The sequence below is a fragment of the Grammomys surdaster genome, unplaced genomic scaffold, assembly GCF_004785775.1.
Source record: "Grammomys surdaster isolate TR1022 unplaced genomic scaffold, NIH_TR_1.0 67, whole genome shotgun sequence".
Classification (NCBI taxonomy): Eukaryota; Metazoa; Chordata; class Mammalia; order Rodentia; family Muridae; genus Grammomys; species Grammomys surdaster.
Window position 1 is genome coordinate 19,632,314 of NW_021604569.1, and position 17,867 is coordinate 19,650,180.

General features: G+C 46.3%; 1 protein-coding gene across 3 annotated transcripts in view; it reads left to right on the top strand.

Annotated features, from left to right (window-relative positions):
- The window catches only part of Tns3 (tensin 3), a 232,968-nt gene that overhangs the window by 61,193 nt on the left and 153,908 nt on the right, over positions 1–17,867 (top strand). For all 3 annotated transcript variants that reach the window (XM_028777165.1, XM_028777157.1, XM_028777161.1), the window contains one exon: positions 2,883–2,920. The gene's annotated coding sequence lies outside the window, so the exon portion shown is untranslated. The remainder of the gene's footprint in view (positions 1–2,882; positions 2,921–17,867) is intronic.

Sequence of the window (17,867 nt, forward strand, 5' to 3'; positions counted from 1 at the left end):
GTCCAGAGAGTAATTGGGGTGCATTAAATTAATGTGTGAAATAGTCAGAGAATAAAAATAATAGTAATTAAAAAAAAAAAAAAGCCCCGTATTTAGACCAAAATGTGATGGCTTCTGGGGAGGTGGGTAGGATTGGCTGAGGGACAAAAGCGCTGGGGACAGTTTTCCTCTGGGGGCCTGTATGCTTGTTGATAGGGAACTCTAGTGTTGGGGTGAGGGGCTTCCTACTTGCTGGTGACTGGGAGGAGCCAAAAGCTGTCATGCAAGCGTCTTGCTGTGTGTCATCCTGCTGGCCTTGGGCCTAGCCCAGTTACAGGTCATGGCTGCTTCACAGTTAATGTATGAATGAATCTCCAGGTTCCACCCACAGACTCTGACCTCCCCTCAGTAAAAGGAGCAAGAAAAGGGGGAAGCGATGTGTTTTAGGAATACCTGTGCAATCCATGCTAGAGGCAGTGAATAGTAAGGTCCCTATTGTGGGCCCTTGGCAGAATCTGATGGTACACGGTACAGGTCATCTATCCTTCAGTTTACAGCCTGTCCAGAGAGATGGGTTGTTAACGTGATCCTGGCACGGCAAGCTTTGGGGCCAGAGGCACCAAGGAAGCTGTGTGGGCTTCAGAGGCAAGCATAGGATAATCAGAATGGACATTGGAACCAGGCTGGGGAGGGCAGGGTGTAACTATATAAGTGTTGGTAGAGAACTGTCAGCATGGGTCCACTGAGGACCTGGGGTTGATCCTCAGGGGGCTGAGCTTGCCCTGTGGGTGATGGAACTTTAAATCATTTTCCATGGTAGTCATAGGCAGCAAGCACATGACAGCAGAGACCTGAACTAGGGACAGAGAGGCTGGATTTCACTGTGCTGTGAACATGGCTGTTAGTGCCTTGGCCCAACTATAAGCATCTGCTCTTCCTCACCTCTTGGATTGGGAATGTGAGGTTTAGAGGGCTGAGCAGTTCCCATTCAGCATCTCCTCAGAGGCTGTCATCTCAAGGCCTGGCTGAGGTTGGAGTCTGCTGTCACTGAGACATCGTGTCCATGGAGTTGGCCAACTGAGCTGAGTGTTGGCTGGTGGCTTCCATTTCTGTCCAAATTGGCAGCTCTGCAGGGTTGCTGAAGTGACCCTGTAAAGTGGCAGAAGCCATCATGTACTTTGCTCCCAGAAGCCACACAGTATCCTGTCTGCCGTGTTACACTAACATGCAGACAGCAGTGATTCACTGTACATGGGGTAGAATTATTGGTCATCACAGAAGGCATCTGCTGCTTATGGGGTGTGCTGTCCCTTCATATTTTAGTATTTTCTGTTGTTTTTCCTTTCCTCTGCTTGGGCTGGCTTGTGTTTTGTTTTGTTGTGTTTGTGTTTTTAAAGGTTTGTTTATGTTAATTGATATTTACCCTACATGTCTTGTATGTCTGTGTGGGGGTGCCAGATCCCCTAAAACTGAGTTACAGACAGTTGTGAGCTGCCATGTGGGTGCTGGGCTTTGAACCCTGGTCCTTTCGAAGATCAGCTAGTGCTCTTAACTACTGAACCATTTCTTCAGCTCCTTGTCTGGGTTTTGTTTGAACTCTTCTGGAAGCTCTGTTCTTATCTAGTGAATATCTTTCTTGATTTTGAAATCCCTGGTTACCCTTATGTGTTGTGCTGATTAGAAGATGAAGAATAAGTATTTGTGATATGTATTCTAGCAAATCTCAAAAGCTTGACCAGGTAATTGAAAACAAGATCACTCACGGATAAAAACCCAAATAGGTTGTTAACTCCTGGGGTTCACAAACTCTTAGACCCTGGGCAAATTTATGTTTCGGTCTTGCTTAAACTTCTGTGAGCCTTTTTGGTTAAGTATTGTCCAGAAGGTAGAGTGGCCTGACAGTTGTGCTCACAGCACCAAGCTGAGATTTGGTCCCCTGTCTCTGACCCCTGAGGCCTTGTTGTCTGGGCTCTGCACACTTAGGCCCAGGCCATCACTTTGTAGTTTGAAAGCAGGGACCCATGAAGGATTCCATTTGACATTGATAGTTCTGTGAGGGGGAACAGAGGTCCAGAGAGGTCTTAGAATTTGCCTTGGAGAGCCCTGTTGGAGGGGCAGAGCCCAGACAGGAAGTCTCAGGCAGGTGCCTTGCGGCAGACATTGAAGCCTCAGTGGTGCTCCCAAGGGTTCTTGTGATGGCCTGACATGTGCAGTTGCTTCATTTCTAAATGTCCTTATGCTGCCCTCTCTGGCATGTATGTCCTTGTCACTACACTGTGCCACGCTGCTACTGCTGGCCCTTTATTCCTTGAGGCCAGCTGCAGCCTGCCTCCGGGCCTGAGGGGAGGGCCTGTGAAATCCACATTGGTTCCAGCACCCCGTCTGCATTGTTGGGGCCTCCCATGACACAGGACCGGCTCTGCTCACATAATGGCTTCTGTTGAAGGACTCTTCTGTAGGAATTTAGACATGAATTTATTCTGACAGTGTCTGCTTGGGTCTCCCGGAAGTGGAAACCTGCAGAGACCAAATGAACTCTTGACTTTCCCCCTCCTAGGAGGGCTCTGATCAAATGTCTGGGGCTTTGTTTCTTCTCATCATCTCCTCCTCCTCCTCCTCCTCCTCCTCCTCCTCCTCCTCCTCCTCCTCCTCCTTTTTTCCCCTCCCTGTTCTGGGAATTGAATCATACAAGTCCTGATACATTCTGAGCACATGTGCAACCACACAGCTATACCTTGGTTCTTAGGTGTCACTTTTGTCTCAGTTTGCCTTCTCAGTGGGTGCATAGCCACTTCTTGTCAGGGAGAGAGCTGCTGGAGCCTTCCTTTCTCAAGGATGGAGACCTGGCAAATGTCACCTGAGGTTGCTTGACTAACAGACATTTTTTTTTCTCTTTCTTCCAGCCTGCAAGTATTCCTGCCACAAGAAATGTGAAGCCCAGGTAAGCATTCTGCGGTTCCCATGAGATTTCTTTGAGCTGGCCTTTACTGACTGATACGCAGAGTGAGGGGGGCCCTCTGGGCTGAAGCCTCAGACAAGGGGCCCTGCAAGCAGAGGCTGCTAGATGCCACAGAGTTCGGAATGTAACTTTCATCTCAAGAATAAACCGACAAAGCTTTGAAATCCATGTTTTTAATTATAGAAGATAATTCTGAAGAATTTGATTTCAGATAAGACCTCAATCCTTTCCTGGCTGTGCCACCAGCTCCTTTCCATCGATGAGTGATCCCTACTTTCTCCGAGTGTTGGCATCCATTCTTGGGACAGAGGCGAGAAGCAGAGTCAGGGTACATGTTCAGCCTAGAAGACTGTGCGCTGGTTCCCTTGGAAAGTAGTTAGTTGTTTACTGTGATTGGAGAAAACCTGGGAAACCTGGAGTAGGGATCATTAGGCCTACTGTGTGTGCTCCCAGAGTGCTCTGAGGGTGGGGTGGTTCCCTGATTGCTGTGGACAGGATTCCTCGCCTGTGATGAGCAGGAAAGTGAGGGGATCTCGAAATGTAGATGGCAAGAGTGTAGCTTACAGTGGTTTCCCTTCTCCATGTCCACAGCTCTGGATTTCCTAGCTTTGAGATTGGTCTTCAGTGAAACCAGAGTCTTTCAAAACCTTTGCGACTGTCAAACTGTCGGGGGTCTTGATGAGCTTTCCCTCTGGCTGTGGGACAAGGGAGATGGGGTTCTGCTGATGCTATAGAGATTGTGGGTCAGGCTGTCATCAGTCTCTGAACTGTAGGTTGTACTGAAGCATGTCAGGATACCGTGAACTTCATGGCGTCACATGCATGTTTTCCACGTGGGACTAGGAAGGTAAGATTTCCTCCACACAGAACCATACATAATTATTACACACACAAACATACATATGTACACATGCATGCACTCATTTTGTTCATATGTACATGCATGTGCTCACAGTTGTCTGTGTACTCCGAGCACAGTCACCCATACAGACAGACAATAAATGGTCTTAGCCCTAGTTTTCTTTCCTTTTTTCCCCAGAGATAAATGACCTTTCCTTTTAAGTGCTTTTCTGGACAGCTTTAGAACATACAGAGAGCTTCCATCCCCATCCAGGGACTTCCATGTTCTTTTCACAGTGGTGTGTCTCTTGTCCTCATAGTGTTGTCACCTACTTCATCACCCTGACCTGAGCTGAAAAAATGAGGCTGCATCATTCTTTCCATTTCTGCCTACTTAGGATTTCTTGGTTCAAAAAATCGTCTAAAAGCCTTAGGTATAACTGATAGGCATTGCTAAATGTAGCAGTTGGCAATTCGCTAAGAGATGAAAAAGGTTTTCCTCGTATCAGATTCTGTTGGGAGGGGGGAATGTATCCACATTCTTTTATCTATCTATCTATCTATCTATCTATCTATCTATCTATCATCTACCACTTTTTATTTTTATTTTTTAAATGTAGCTTTGAATAGCATGACAGAATGCTACCAGCAATAACAAAGCACCTTTTCATTCCAAAGATACAAAGCTCCAGCAGAGCCCCTTCACTGGAGAGCATTTCTTTCAGGAACTGGAATGTAGTTTCTCCCGCATCACTGCTGTGAGTTCTGGGTCCTTGCTTGTTGTGTGTCATGGATCTTACTTGGGTTTTGACTCTTTACCACACTCTGTGTGTGTATTACTATGCAGCCTCCCTGAATACAGCTTGGGAGAATTGAAAAACCTTGGCTAAGGTTTAAACTTGGGTCTCGGGTCAGATCTCATCTGTCTGCCTCATGTATCCTCCTCATTGGTCCAGTGAGGGTGAGAGCCTGGCATGGTCCCCTGAGGGCTGTGGCTGGGGGTGATGAATTTGACTGATGTGATCTTTGCTCTATTTGTTTTGTTAATGTCACCATCTTGGGTGTCAGTCCAGGCCTGCCTGCAGTTGCTCCTTTAGTGCCGGGGACATGGAGAGATGGTTCTGTAAAGAAGATTGAGTCACAGTAGCAAGACTGAAACACAGTGAGACTTAGAAGCCCCAGTATGCTGGGTGAGGTTACTACCTTTCTGAGTTACTGGACACTATGTCCCTCAGGCCAGGCCATGAGGCTCAGAGGGTAGATGATGGGTGGGAGGAGAGACCTGGCCTTTGATCTCCTGTATAGGCTTTGGGCTGATAGCGGGCCAGTCCACCTGCTGTGTTCTGAATGTGTCCAGGTTCAGCCTCAGTTTTCTCATATGTGGAATAGATGTACTTAAATTGCATACAGCAATGGCCTCCTCTTAGACACTGCTTGAGATAACACTATGTAAGCCTTAAGGAAGTCGTGTAGGCTTTGTGAACTCTCTGGAGAGTTTGGGGTCCCACTGTTCTGCTTCCTGGGTTGAACTGACTCATTTCAGCTCCTGGGCTGCTTGGGCCTTGTGACTTGTCTTTTCCCCCTGTCATCGGTTGACTCATTTGCATGAGGGAAAAAAGGAAGGAGAAATACAGAAGTTTTTAGGAAGGCAGATAAAAAGAAGGTCTGGGGACTGTCTCTGTAAAGTGCACAGGAGCCAATCTTGTCTTTGCAGTCCGTGGCTGCCATGGTGATTGGCTTCTTTGACATCTGCCCACGCCTTGAGGCACACTTTAGGATCCTGGATCATCAGAGGTCCCCCAAGGAGACTGAACATGAGTAAGCCAAGCTGAAACACACCAGGGACAGCACTGGGCAGCAATCAGGACCTGGCATTCACCATCTGCTTTAACCCAAGAAGGACCAGTCTCTGGTACCAGGGCTCCATGATGCTCTTAGCCCCATGGCCCATCCTCACCCTTACTGACTGGGCTCCAAGCTCTATTCTCCCTGTGACATATCCGAGATACCCAGTCCTCTACAGAGACCGCAGCAGACCGTGTGTCTCTTCTTCCTGTTGTCCTTTAGCAGTGTATGGAGACCTAGGCTGACACAGGTGCGCATTTCTGTGAAAACCAGATGATATTCTGATGTACACAAGGAAGCCAGTGGGAGTTCTAGCTCTGCTGTGTTTAGCCATCTTTTATGGATGTCCCTGTCTAGTCTCATTGTCTTGTGTCTAGACTTACCCTCCCTCAGGTCCCAGAGCCCCAGAAAGCCCTACTGTGATAGAAACTGGGTCCAGGTGCTCTCCCATGTGGTAGGATAACTGCATTATGAGCATTTGAGAAAGAATGAGCTCGGTGGTACTTTCTCAGTCTTCAGCATTGAACGTCCATACCTAACTCCCTGTGCTCAAGGAGTAGAAGTGATGGGCTTTTTCCATATGGTCTTAGATATTTTCCTAGGAAAAGTGAGCCAGTTTCAATCGTAAAAAAACAAAAAACAACAACAACAAAAAAAACAAAGCAGAAACTCCAAAATCAACTAAACTTTTCCATTAAAACAGAAGCCAAAGCCCTAACCCCCTGTGAGCTGAGCTCTTGTGCTGAACATGTGTACATCAGTTTCCTGGGCACTTGGGGACTCTGTGGCTTGTACAACATAATTGCTGAGGCTTAGTATTTCTTAAGTTCTGTATCTGAAGGTGGGGTGGGCAATTATAGGTCAACAGGGCAGTGACATGAGACACTGTAATGTCTCACCTGACACAGGCTTTTGGCATATGCTCAGGAAGAATGTACGTCAGCCAGTGCTACCCACAGGTTACACTGAAGAGCTGAGCCTGCAGGCTGTTTACCTGTCATATGACACTGAAGGCTTCTGTTCTTGGCTGTTATTGGAGGTGGCAGCTTCCAGACCAACTGATGACGCCTCCCAGAGAGACTGTCCCTTCTGTTAGTTCAGTAGTGACCCAGTACTCTTTCACTTGCCTCCCCACCCACCGTTTGTCCTAACAGTGGAGATCATTGAATTTTAAGCTGGACAATTTAAAAAACATTTCTACTGAGCTGGGCCCAGGTTCAACATTGACTTCAGGGGAATTCCAGCCTACCACCATGAGGACCACTTGGGAGCCTGGGCCTGCCAGGCAACTCTTTTTTTTTTTTTTTGTTTTTCGAGACAGGGTTTCTCTGTATAGCTCTGGCTGTCCTGGAACTCACTCTGTAGACCAGGCTGGCCTCCAACTCAGAAATCTGCCTGCCTCTGCCTCCCAAGTGCTGGGATTAAAGGCGTGCGCCACCACTGCCTGGCAGCCAGGCAACTCTTGTCTGCATTTGCTAAAATCTTTGTGTTTGAGAGTTTCAGAGGGGGAGTTGATGTGTGTGTGTGTGTGTGTGTGTGTGTGTACACATGTGTATACATACACGTGTGTGCATGCTGCTGGGTAAATGATCTGCCTCAGCTGTCAGTTTGACAGCTGCCTTATAGAGTTGTTTTTTGAAGTCACTGAAATTATTCTTTAGTGTTTGTGTATCCATAGCAGAATTGAAGAGAAAGTGGAGAGATTTCTCTCTGACTCTGCATAGCCTCTCTTGCCATAAGTATCCGTTGCAACTGATGGACTACACTGTCATAATCATTAGCATCCAGAGTGCATTCCAGTTGGACTCAGTCTTGGTGTTCATCTTTGTGTTACTTTTCTCATCACTGTGACAAAAATACCTGACATTAAACAACTTAGAGGAGAAAGCATTTATTTTGATCATGAGTTTATAGGTTCAGCCCACTGTTCTTAGCTCTGTTGACTCTGGACCTTGGTGAGGCAGATCATGATGGTGGGAAAGTGGGCCCGCCTTGTGGTTGGATAGGAAACTCCATTTCCCTACAAGCAATTAGGAACCAGGCATAAGCTGCAGAAGTCCCCGGTACCCTGCTTCCTCCAGTTTGACTTCATCCTCTAAAGTAGTGGTTCTCAGCCTTCCAAATGCTGTGACCCTTTAATACAGTTCCTCATGTTGTGGTGACCCTCAACCACAAAATTATTTTTGCTGCTATTTCATAACTGTAATTTTGTTACTGTTATGGATTGTAATGTAAATATCTGATATACTGGATACCTGATATACATTCCCTTGTGAAAAGGTCCATTTACCCCCAAGGGGGTGGAGACCCATGGGTTGAGGACAACTGCTCTAAAATTTCCAGTACCTTTCCAACTCAGCCATCAGCTTAGGAACCGAACACAACATGTGAGCCTAAGGGAGACATTTAATACTTAAACCATGACTCTCATTCTATGAGTTTAGACAAATGGTTAGTACAGTATATGTATCATATAGAATATTTACCCTGCTTTCAGCATCTCATGTGTCCTTTCTTCTCCCAGCCTCTGGTGACCACCATTTTTTCTTGTTATGGTCTCTGTAGTTTTACCTTTCCCAGAATGTCACACAAGTAGAATCCTACTGCAGGCAGCCTGTTTAGATTTGTTTCTTTTTCTCACAGCTCACATTTTATATCTTCTCTTTGTGTTTTCATGGTTGAACAGCTCAACTCCTTTCAGCACCAGTGGTACCTCTACTGCCACGGTGACCATAGTTCATTTATCCATTCATATCTTGCTTGCTTCAAATTATCGCTGGTGTGGAAAAGCCATTAACGTCTTCAAACTTTGCCCTATAAGGGACACTTCTGTCTTTCCTATATGGTCCCTTTCCAGGGAGGCTAACTCTAGTAGCTAACTTTGACTTTCTTTGGTGTGGAAGCTCATTGAAGAGTTGGGAGCTGGGGTCTTTGTTCCGGAGAGGGAGGATTCTTCTGAGACTCAGGATATAGGGGTGACCTGCTCACTAGGGAAACCTCCCCTGGGCTCTGAGCTCACCTTGGAGTCAGTGATCCAAGTGTAAACTGTTATGTAAGCAACCAGCACTTACCTTGCGTGTAGAAATATGTGTTTTTAAACTCCATATAGTCTGAGCCCCAAACAAGGACATTGTAAACTTCTGGAGCCTCACTGAATGGGATCAGGGACTTCATTGCTTTATGGAGGAGAGACCAAGACTGTTTTCTTTCATGTTTTCTTTTGTGGCAGTGTTACTTTTTTAGCTCAGGTGAGAATGACATTCATTCCGTAGCCAGGACTGGCCTCAAATTTATACCAGTTCCCCTACATCAACTTTCTAAGTGTTAATATTGCAGGTGTGAGTCACTGCTCCGGCTAACCCAGGGGCTTTGAAGCCGGCTATAATGTGTGGCCAGACTGGCAGGAAGGACCATATTGTTGTATATAGTTAGCAGTGTAAATGTCACTTTGTGGTGACATGTTTGCTCTTCAGCAAGGTTCTATGTTTAAGCTATGTTTGTAGAGGATTACTTTCCTTACCCCAACAATAGGCCAAAAGGGAATTATTGTAGGTGTGTACCTTGTAATGATGCATTAGTCAACACTGGGCTGCACATCTGATGGTGGTCCACAAGCTTGCATCATCTGGTGATAGATAGTGTAGTGGTCCAGGTTGTGCAAGCACACTGTACGGTGTTTACCCAGTGACAGTCCTGCATCACCATGTGTTTCTCAGAGTGAGTCCGCATTGTGAAGTGGTACAGGTCTTCATAATACTCCTCTGAGATACCACATTTGTTTTTAAATTAACCAGAATTTTAAAAACTATCCTTTTGATTCTTCAAGAGTCAGTCCATATTGTGTTGTAAGAAATAAAATAAAATAAAATAAAATAAAATAAAATAAAATAAAATAAAATAGACCTAGTATATCTCTGGCATGACTCTGGACCAATTTGCCCTTTCATTTGACTGTTTGGCTGTAATCTGTTGCTTGCTATGGAACCTGGAAGTCTGGCACACGAAGACCATTGGTCCCTTGTGTTCTTCACAGGGTCTGGGTCAGGCCTACGTACCTTGAAGACTCTTTAAAGTAAGAGGCTATCTTCCTATGGTTCTTGATGGGGCCTGAGATGATGGGCAGTTGTCAGTTGGGACATGCAGGTGGTTTGCTTGAGTTAGAACTGGTGAGATTCCTTGGGAAACCTGCTTTTGTGTTTTATCCCTGTGACTCTGGACAGTGGCCAACCTGAGATAGAAGATCTCCTGACGATCCTAATAGTTTGGTCAGTTCAAACATGCATATCTATTGGTTGAGATCTACTTCGGTCATAGGACATTAATGAGGGGTCTGCCTGATATTGACCAGGGAAGTTGGGAAGGCCAGTAGATACCACCTGACCTCCTCCAGACAGGTTGTTAGTGGATATCAAAACAGATTCCATTTTTGTGACAAGAATAAAAAGCCACTTGGCCTGGGCTCCCTCAGAACAGGGTGGGGCATTGGATCTTGGAGGTCTTGGGTCTAGAGGAGGAGGACAGAACTCACGACCAACTATTGGTGAGTACCTGTCCCTCAAATGCAGATACCTGGTGTCAATTTTTCTGCCTTCTGACTATCTGAATTTTGTGATACGGTGTCTTACTCATTTCTTCTGGCCTTGCCTTTTTGTGTTGAGACCAGAACTGTACAATGGGAATTCCTCTGTGTTGCTATCTGAAGCAGTTTCAAAAATTTTAGACCTTTATATATATAAAAATAAAAAACGACAACCTGAGTCTATTTCTACTTCTACCTCATGTTAATGAGTTCTTCTGTCAAATTAAGGCAAGAACACCTTCCTTTTGGGCTTGTGAAAAGGACTTGAGCCTCCTTGCTAGCCCAGGGCTGTGGCTTCTGTTGGAACTCGCTCTTGTTCCTATAGACACCTGAGGTGTCAGCGACTGAGGGAGTTTTCTGAGGCATGGGAAGCAGGCACTTTCATGGAGCACTAGAGATCAGTAGCATCAGTCAGCCTGCATTTAGGCAGGAAAGGGCAGTGCGCTTTCTCAGTTCTCCTTATGAATACTGCCTGCTCCTCTCATTTAGAAGACTCCGTCTGGGTGTTTCTGAAGACTGGAGTCAAAGATCCTGGTTAGTGGCACTTGGGCTGTGGCATCTTAGGGCTGTCTATGGTAACTGTCCACCCCGCCTGCTGCCCTTTTCCCTGATCCTCAGGATCCTGAGGGTTTTTTTTTTTTTTTTTGAGACAGGATTTCTCTGTGTAGCCCTGGCTGTCCTGGAACTCACTCTGTAGACCAGGCTGGCCTCGAACTCAGAAATCCGCCTGCCTCTGCCTCCCAGGTGCTGGGATTAAAGGCGTGCGCCACCACCGCCCGGCTAGATCCTGAGTTTTTGTCTGTCTACCCGGCCCTAGTTTGTTTCCAGGAATGTTTTTGTGATCTTAGTCCATTGATTCTGCAGCCAGGGTGACAGCCTGGATTAGATTCTTCTCCTGTGAGTAGGCTGGGGTTTCCGGCAAGTTCCTGAAGAGCAAGCCTCTGCCCCCCTCTTTCAGAGGTGTGTGGGTTTGTGTCTGTGTCAGTGTGTGTCCATATGTCCGCATGTGTCTGTGCCTTTCCCCACTGTATATATGAACCTCTCTACTCTCTCAGGGACTAGCCAGCCAGCATTCATTCTGGTTTTCTAGTCTAACCCTGCTTATTGGTGATACTGCTGTGTGGTCCCCAGTATCTGGCTTTTTTCTACAGGCCTGACTAGACTTGCAGCTTCTGGGTGCAGAAGGCTGATTGGTGACATTGGCTGGCTTCCATAATGAAAACATAACCTCCTGCCTCATCAGCTAGCTACCCGTGTTCATTATCAGCTTGGGAAATTCTTGTAATCACATTTAGCTCTGCCTTCCATCTGTCCTGCTTTCTGGTCTCAGAAGCTGTGGCTCCTGACACGAACCTGTCCTGGTGTCTTACTACTGACATTGACTTTCCTATGAAGAGTGCCCGTCTTCTTTCTGGAAGATTTCCATGTGAGCTAACATCTCATTCAACAACCCCCCTCATCTCCCCCATATGCTTCTTGTGCCCCCCACCCCAGACTACTGTTCATATTTGGAACTCCACCTACCAGGAGTATCTCCCTGGTTTCTGGTCTTCCTTACTTCTAAGCTCATGGCAACCCCTAGTCCAATGACACGCCTTGCTTCTTCTCTTTCCAGATCCCACTTATGCTCTTTACAAATGAGAAGTACACTTGTGTTGATATATTTGCTCTTTGCCTCTCATGAGGGCCCCTTCTCTGCCTCTTAGGCTGGACATGGGGGAAAGAACATCCAACCAGGAGCCCACTGGGATGTTACTTGTACATATTTGAGGTACTGTGGAACCTATCAATGTGTTCCCCAAGGAAGCACATATCAGAGAAGTTCTGACAGTCTTAAGAATTTCTGGTCCAGTCAGGTGTCTTTCTTCTACTATCTTCCCAGTATTATCTTCCAGAGCCCAAAGTTTAGGCTGGGAGAGGTATTCTGAGTACCTTCTCCTACCGTAACAGGACTTCTCTGTCCTGCCTGGGCAGGAGACCTTGGTGGTATTTCTATAGGCTTGACCTTTGGGTATCTCTGTGTGTCTTTATCCTCATAAGGTTTTCAGACACTTCACTTGGCCTCCCGGCAGCCCCTTTCCTCCAACACTATCCTGTGCTGTTGCCATGTGTGACTCTGGACAGCCAGCTTGTTAGTCATGACTGTATGTGCTCAGAGCCACTTTGTGGTGGTCTCTAGGGTGACCCTCCTTATGATAGGGTGTATTCCATGTAGAAGTTTATGGTCCCACTGCTGCTGTATTCTGGTCTAGCCACTTCTAGAGTAAGATTTTGTAAGAGACACCACCCCACCCTCACACAGAGACAGACAGACAGACAGACAGACACACATACAGACACATACCCTGCCACACTTCTTTTTTAGCAGCAGGGTTGAAATGACTACACACACTAGTCTTCAGAATTCTAACTTGCAAGATCAAGCTTCTGTTTACTAGGCTCTACCACTTTTGTAAAGCTGTTAATTTTAGGCAGGGATTCAGGAAGTGGCCACCCCCATGTTCCCCTGAACCCAGAAATAGCCTCAGAGCTTCCTTCTTCCTACCTCCCAGGGGCAGCTGACAGAACTCATTTTTGTGTATTTCCAGACTTTTGACTCATCTAAGAATTCCCCAAGACTTTCTGAAGCAGTGGGTGGGTAAGCAGGGGAGGACACAGGAGGATTTCAGGTTTTAGCCCTCCCTTTACTCTAAGCATCTCCCTGCTTACCGGATCTTAGGGACAATAAATACTTGCTGAGCCTCTCTGAAGGCGGAGAGAGCTGGATGAATGGAGTGTAGAATGTGGGGTAAAATCTGCAATTCCAGTCTTACTGTAGATTTCCTTCTTTTGCATTTGAAGAGCCCCAGGGTAGCTTGTGGATCCGTTGGAGGCTCTGTGCAAGGCCTGACCTTGAAGGCCTTGAATGGGGTCAGGAGGGAAGATGTGAAGGGCATGTTTATTGTTTATTTTGCAGAGCCAGAATTGAACCCAGAACCCCCACCTGCTAGGCCAGCACTGTGCTCCATGTCAAACGCCTTTGTGAGTTCCTTTAAAGGGGACATCTTGGGCCCTGGAGTACTGATGAGGTGGGACAGAGGTGGCTTGTGAGTAATTCTTTATGGTGTGATAGCCTAGAGAGTTGGCCTTGACAGGGTTGTGAGAACACTGGTGGATGATTAGTGTTGGATGGTAGGTAAGTGTCAGATGGTGTGAGGTGGCAGCTTTTTTCAGAATATATGGAATAAAGATTTAACTAGTCAGATACAAAAAGTATGGTTAATTTATTTTGTTTTTTATATGTGTACTTGTGCATGTTTATTTGTGTGTATGCACACGGGAGTGCAGTTGCCAGGAGAGGCCAGAAGAGAGTGTTGGATCCAGTGTAAGAGGCAGTAACTGGAAGATGGTTGCTGAAACCAAACTCAGATCCTCTCTAAGAGCAGTGTGTGCTCTTAACCGTTGTGTGTCATTACTTACTATTACTTTTTTATTTCTTTTATATTACATTATTCTTCGACACTTTGTACAAACATGTCCTGAAAGAAAATTTCCCTTAGTATCCTGATTTAAGTTGAATTCTGGAAGACATTACAGTTTCTTTCTAACAGTTGAGCCCCCTGCCCTGAGGTGTATTTGGTTAACCATTTCGAATGACTAGTATGTGAAGGAATGAATTCATGAGTGACAGAGGGTTGAGACCACTGACCCAAGAAGAGTTGGAGATGTGATGGGATGCTCTCTGTATTTAAGGTGCTGGCTGAAAGGAACCACCTCCACTGTGGAAAGCCTCTTATTTGTGAGAACCGGTCCCTTCTGTGGTGTTGGGGACCTTCTCTATATCATCAGCTCCTGGTAAATCAGCTACGTGACCAGCATGATGAGCCTGCATGATGGTTTCAAATGGAAATCTCAGATTCTGCATAGCTGTGGCAGAAGCTTATGTGGAGTGCTGCTTGGCTGGGCCTCAGCCCTTTACTTATGGGAGGGTCCTTTCCTGGTGGACAATCTGGGGAGCATGAAGCCAGTGTGGGTAGTGCATAAATCCCCCATGGATGCTGCAAATGCCACTCACTTCTCAAGCATTCAGAAACAGTCATTCTTCCTTTGAGCTTTTCTTTGTGAGGAGAAAGGGGGCGAGGTGTTATCAAATGACAGGCTAAGGGGTCTGGACATTCGTATGGGAATCTCCTATGAAGTATACAATGTACTTTGTCCTGGAATTGGGTGGGGTAGCCCATTCTTGACTGCTACCCTTGTACATAGCTGTTGCTGTGTTACTTGTGTCTGGCTGAGAGGTGGCAGCTGTATTTGTGGGAGGCCAGAAGGAGCATATTCAGATCCCTTTCCTCTCTCTCTGTAAGCAGAGATGTCCTGCTGGCACTCTATCTTGGAGTGGGAAGGGTAGACTTAATAAATCCCTTTATTTATAGTTGTTGAAAGAAATGAGAGAGATGTGAGTATGTCTGCCACAGGACAGAAGGAGGTGGGGCGGACGAGGTGGATGCTCGAGGCTGGTACCAGACATGCTCGTGTTCCTTTCCAATGGTTTACAAGAGACTGGATGGCCCAGTGTGCCCTCTTATAGGTCTATCTGTTCACCTAGTAGTGTTAGCTTCCTTTCAGCATGGAGCTAGTTGCATCCATGGATATGCTTGCAGTAGAAGCAACAGTTGCAGCCCTTTAAGTCTGGGCTTCCAAAGTTCCACCATATTTACTCTGGGTTTATTGGCACACAACTATGTTCCTAGCACTTAGTAGGTTGTGGCAGCAGGATTGCTGTGAATTTGAGCTTAGCTTGGGCTTCAGAGTGAGTTTAACCCTCCTACTTTCCCATGAGAAGAAGGAAGGTCAGGAGGAGGAGGAAGAGGAGGAGGAGGAAGAAGGAGAAGGAGAAGGTTTTTAAACTACCTTATTTCATTAGTCATAACAGGTCACAAGTCAAACCAGGAAATCATCAGATTCAAGGGGAAGGGATTGCTGCTGCCTCTTTAAAAAAGAGATTTATTTATGTTTACTTAATGTATGTGTTTGCCTGTAGTATATGTTAGGTGGGTGCAGTGCCTAGAGAAGCCAGATGAGGGTGTCAAATCCCCTGGAACTGGAGTTAAAAGTAGTTGTGAGCCTTTATGTGGGTGCTGGGAACTGACTCCAGGTCCTCTGCAAAAGCACCCAGTGCTTTTAACTGCTGAGTCACGTCTCCGTCTGCATTGACCTTACCTCTTGATGGGGGATGACTAACTTTGCAAAGACCTTGTGTGATGCCATTATCTCTGAAACACAAGAGACCCAAGTGAGGGGACTAGGAATACAGTGCAGGGTTCTTTGTCACAGAGCTAGTTGTCAATATTTACCTTTCCTGTTAGACAGGCTCTCACTATGTAGCCCTGGCCAGCCTAGCAATTGCTAAGTAGTTCAGGCTAGCCTTGAATTGGCAGAGTTCTTGCCTTTGCCTCCAAAAAGCTGAGATTAAAAACCTGGAGCACTGTGCCTGGCGGTGACAATCTGTCCTAACTAGCTAAACAGTGTGTCACCAATGCGAGCATTCTGTATTATTAACTGTTTTATTAACTGTGATTGCTGGTGGCACATTGCTGGGCACATGAGGAAGGCTCTGGGAAAATATGGCTGTTCGTATCAGACTTGGCTTTTGCTGTGGAAATCGGTCTACTTATTTTGAAGCAAATACAACTTCATCCTTGGCATTTTAAGTGGGGAGAGTGGCTTTAAAAGGATTACTCTTTTTCTGATGCAGCTGGATTTATTAGCTTTTCTTCTGGTTCTTTAGCAAGCATTTTACCCGTTATCATGCAATCTTTGTTTTTCTGTTTAGGAGATGAGGCAAAAGAATCTGGTAAGTGTCTGCCTCAGAGTTTATAGGCAGGCCTCTGGAGTTGCTTGATGTTGTTGGGAGTCTAGGATGGGAGTCAGCCATTTGCCTGTGTGCCTGAGAGCCAGGCATGCAGGCCTTGTCCTTGTTCGTCCATCCTGACCTGGTACTTTGGAACAGATCTGCCACACAGGCTCTTACACCAGTCTCTGGATAAATGGTCCTGTCCTGGGGTCCTTATTAGACTTTGAGCCCAGTGAGTGTATTGGGATGGGGCACCTTTCATGCACTATGAGAATTCTCAGAATGTTGTTCCAATGATAGACTCGCATTTGACTTCTGATGTTGTGGGGAGCATATAGGATGCAGACCAGTTTTCTGGTGTTTTAATTCTGTTGCATTCTTGTACAAGCCCCATATGGTTTACCTGAAGCATAAGAAGATCCAAGATGCCTTACAATAGCCCTTTCCCCTAAAACTCATAAGCACAGAGGTTGGAGAGGACATGGAGGCTCTAAGAGCTGAGGTAGGCTCAGGCCAGCCAATCCCTGAGCCGAGAGAATGCTGGGGTGGATTTGCTGATACTGTGTCAGAGGCATGATCTTCTCTGGCCCTCTTACTTTTAAGGGAAACAGAAAGCCCCAATTCCGGTAATTTCACCATCTTTCCTCCTATCTTGGAGCCCTGTCTGTGGCAGGCAGCCCTGGGGTTTAATTGTGTCTGCCTTGCTGGCTTGTTTCTCATGGGGATTAGAGCAAGCTAAATTGGGCTTTCCCACTTAGTGGATAACAGGGCTTCTTGAGGAATGTGAACCTAATTAGGGATTCCAGGGTCATGCCTAGCAAAGAGGTCCCAGAAGCAAAGGTAGAGAGGGCTTTCATCCTTGGAAAGGTTAACGAAGTTCTGTAGCCTGCATTTATTTTATGCCCCTGTCCCTGAGGGTTCCTTGTTCTTGCAGGCTCCTGGGGGAGCTTGACCTTGACATTCTCTGGCTCTGGCCTCAGGCTTTGGAATTGTTCCAGGAGCAGCCTTGAATGAAGAGACTTGTTGCTGCCTAGGGTCTAGTCCTGACTGGTGTTCTGAGAATGCTTTGGGTCTCTGAAATCTTTGGTAACTAACTGTTAGGCTGAACCATGTTTCTTCACATTTGTGTGCTATAGTCTTGACTCTAGGACATGGCTATGTTTATTGGCATGGTCTTTTAAGAGATCACGTTCAAACAAAGTCACTAGAGTGGGTTCTAATCCTATGTGACCTTGGTTCTCCTAAGAAGACTCTAAGATACAGGCAGGCAGGTGGACGGTCTCCTCACGTGGGAGTGAGGAAAGGACAACTTCAAAGAAGGAAGCAGTCCTACAGACCTCAGTCTAGACTTGTGAGTTGGTCTCCTGGGCTGAGGAAATAAAAAGCCTCTATTGTTTAATCCTTCTGTCTGTGGGGCTTCAATGTGGCCCCAGCAGACTAGCATGGGCAGCATTTAACTAGAGTGTCCTGTTCTTTAAGTGACAACATCAGGGGATGAGGAACTTTTCTCTTCACCTCCTCCATTTATAGTGAGTGATAATCCTAGTCATAAAAACAGTTGAACAACTCACCTTTTCTAAAGCTAATACAATGGGCCTGTTCATTGGTTATCGATATTTACCATTAGCTGTAAAAGCTATAAAGTGATAAAAGTTGCTTCTTGGAAAAATTTTCTGCCTGGATGCTGCTCTCAGTCTTGATGAGAGATGTCGAACATTGCACTCTGGGTCTCAATGGTCAGCCACTGGCATCTCTGTCAGTTTCTCTCAAGCTCAGGAGCTGTGATATCTCCGGGGGGGGGGGGGGGGGGGGGGGGGGGGGGGGGGGGGGGG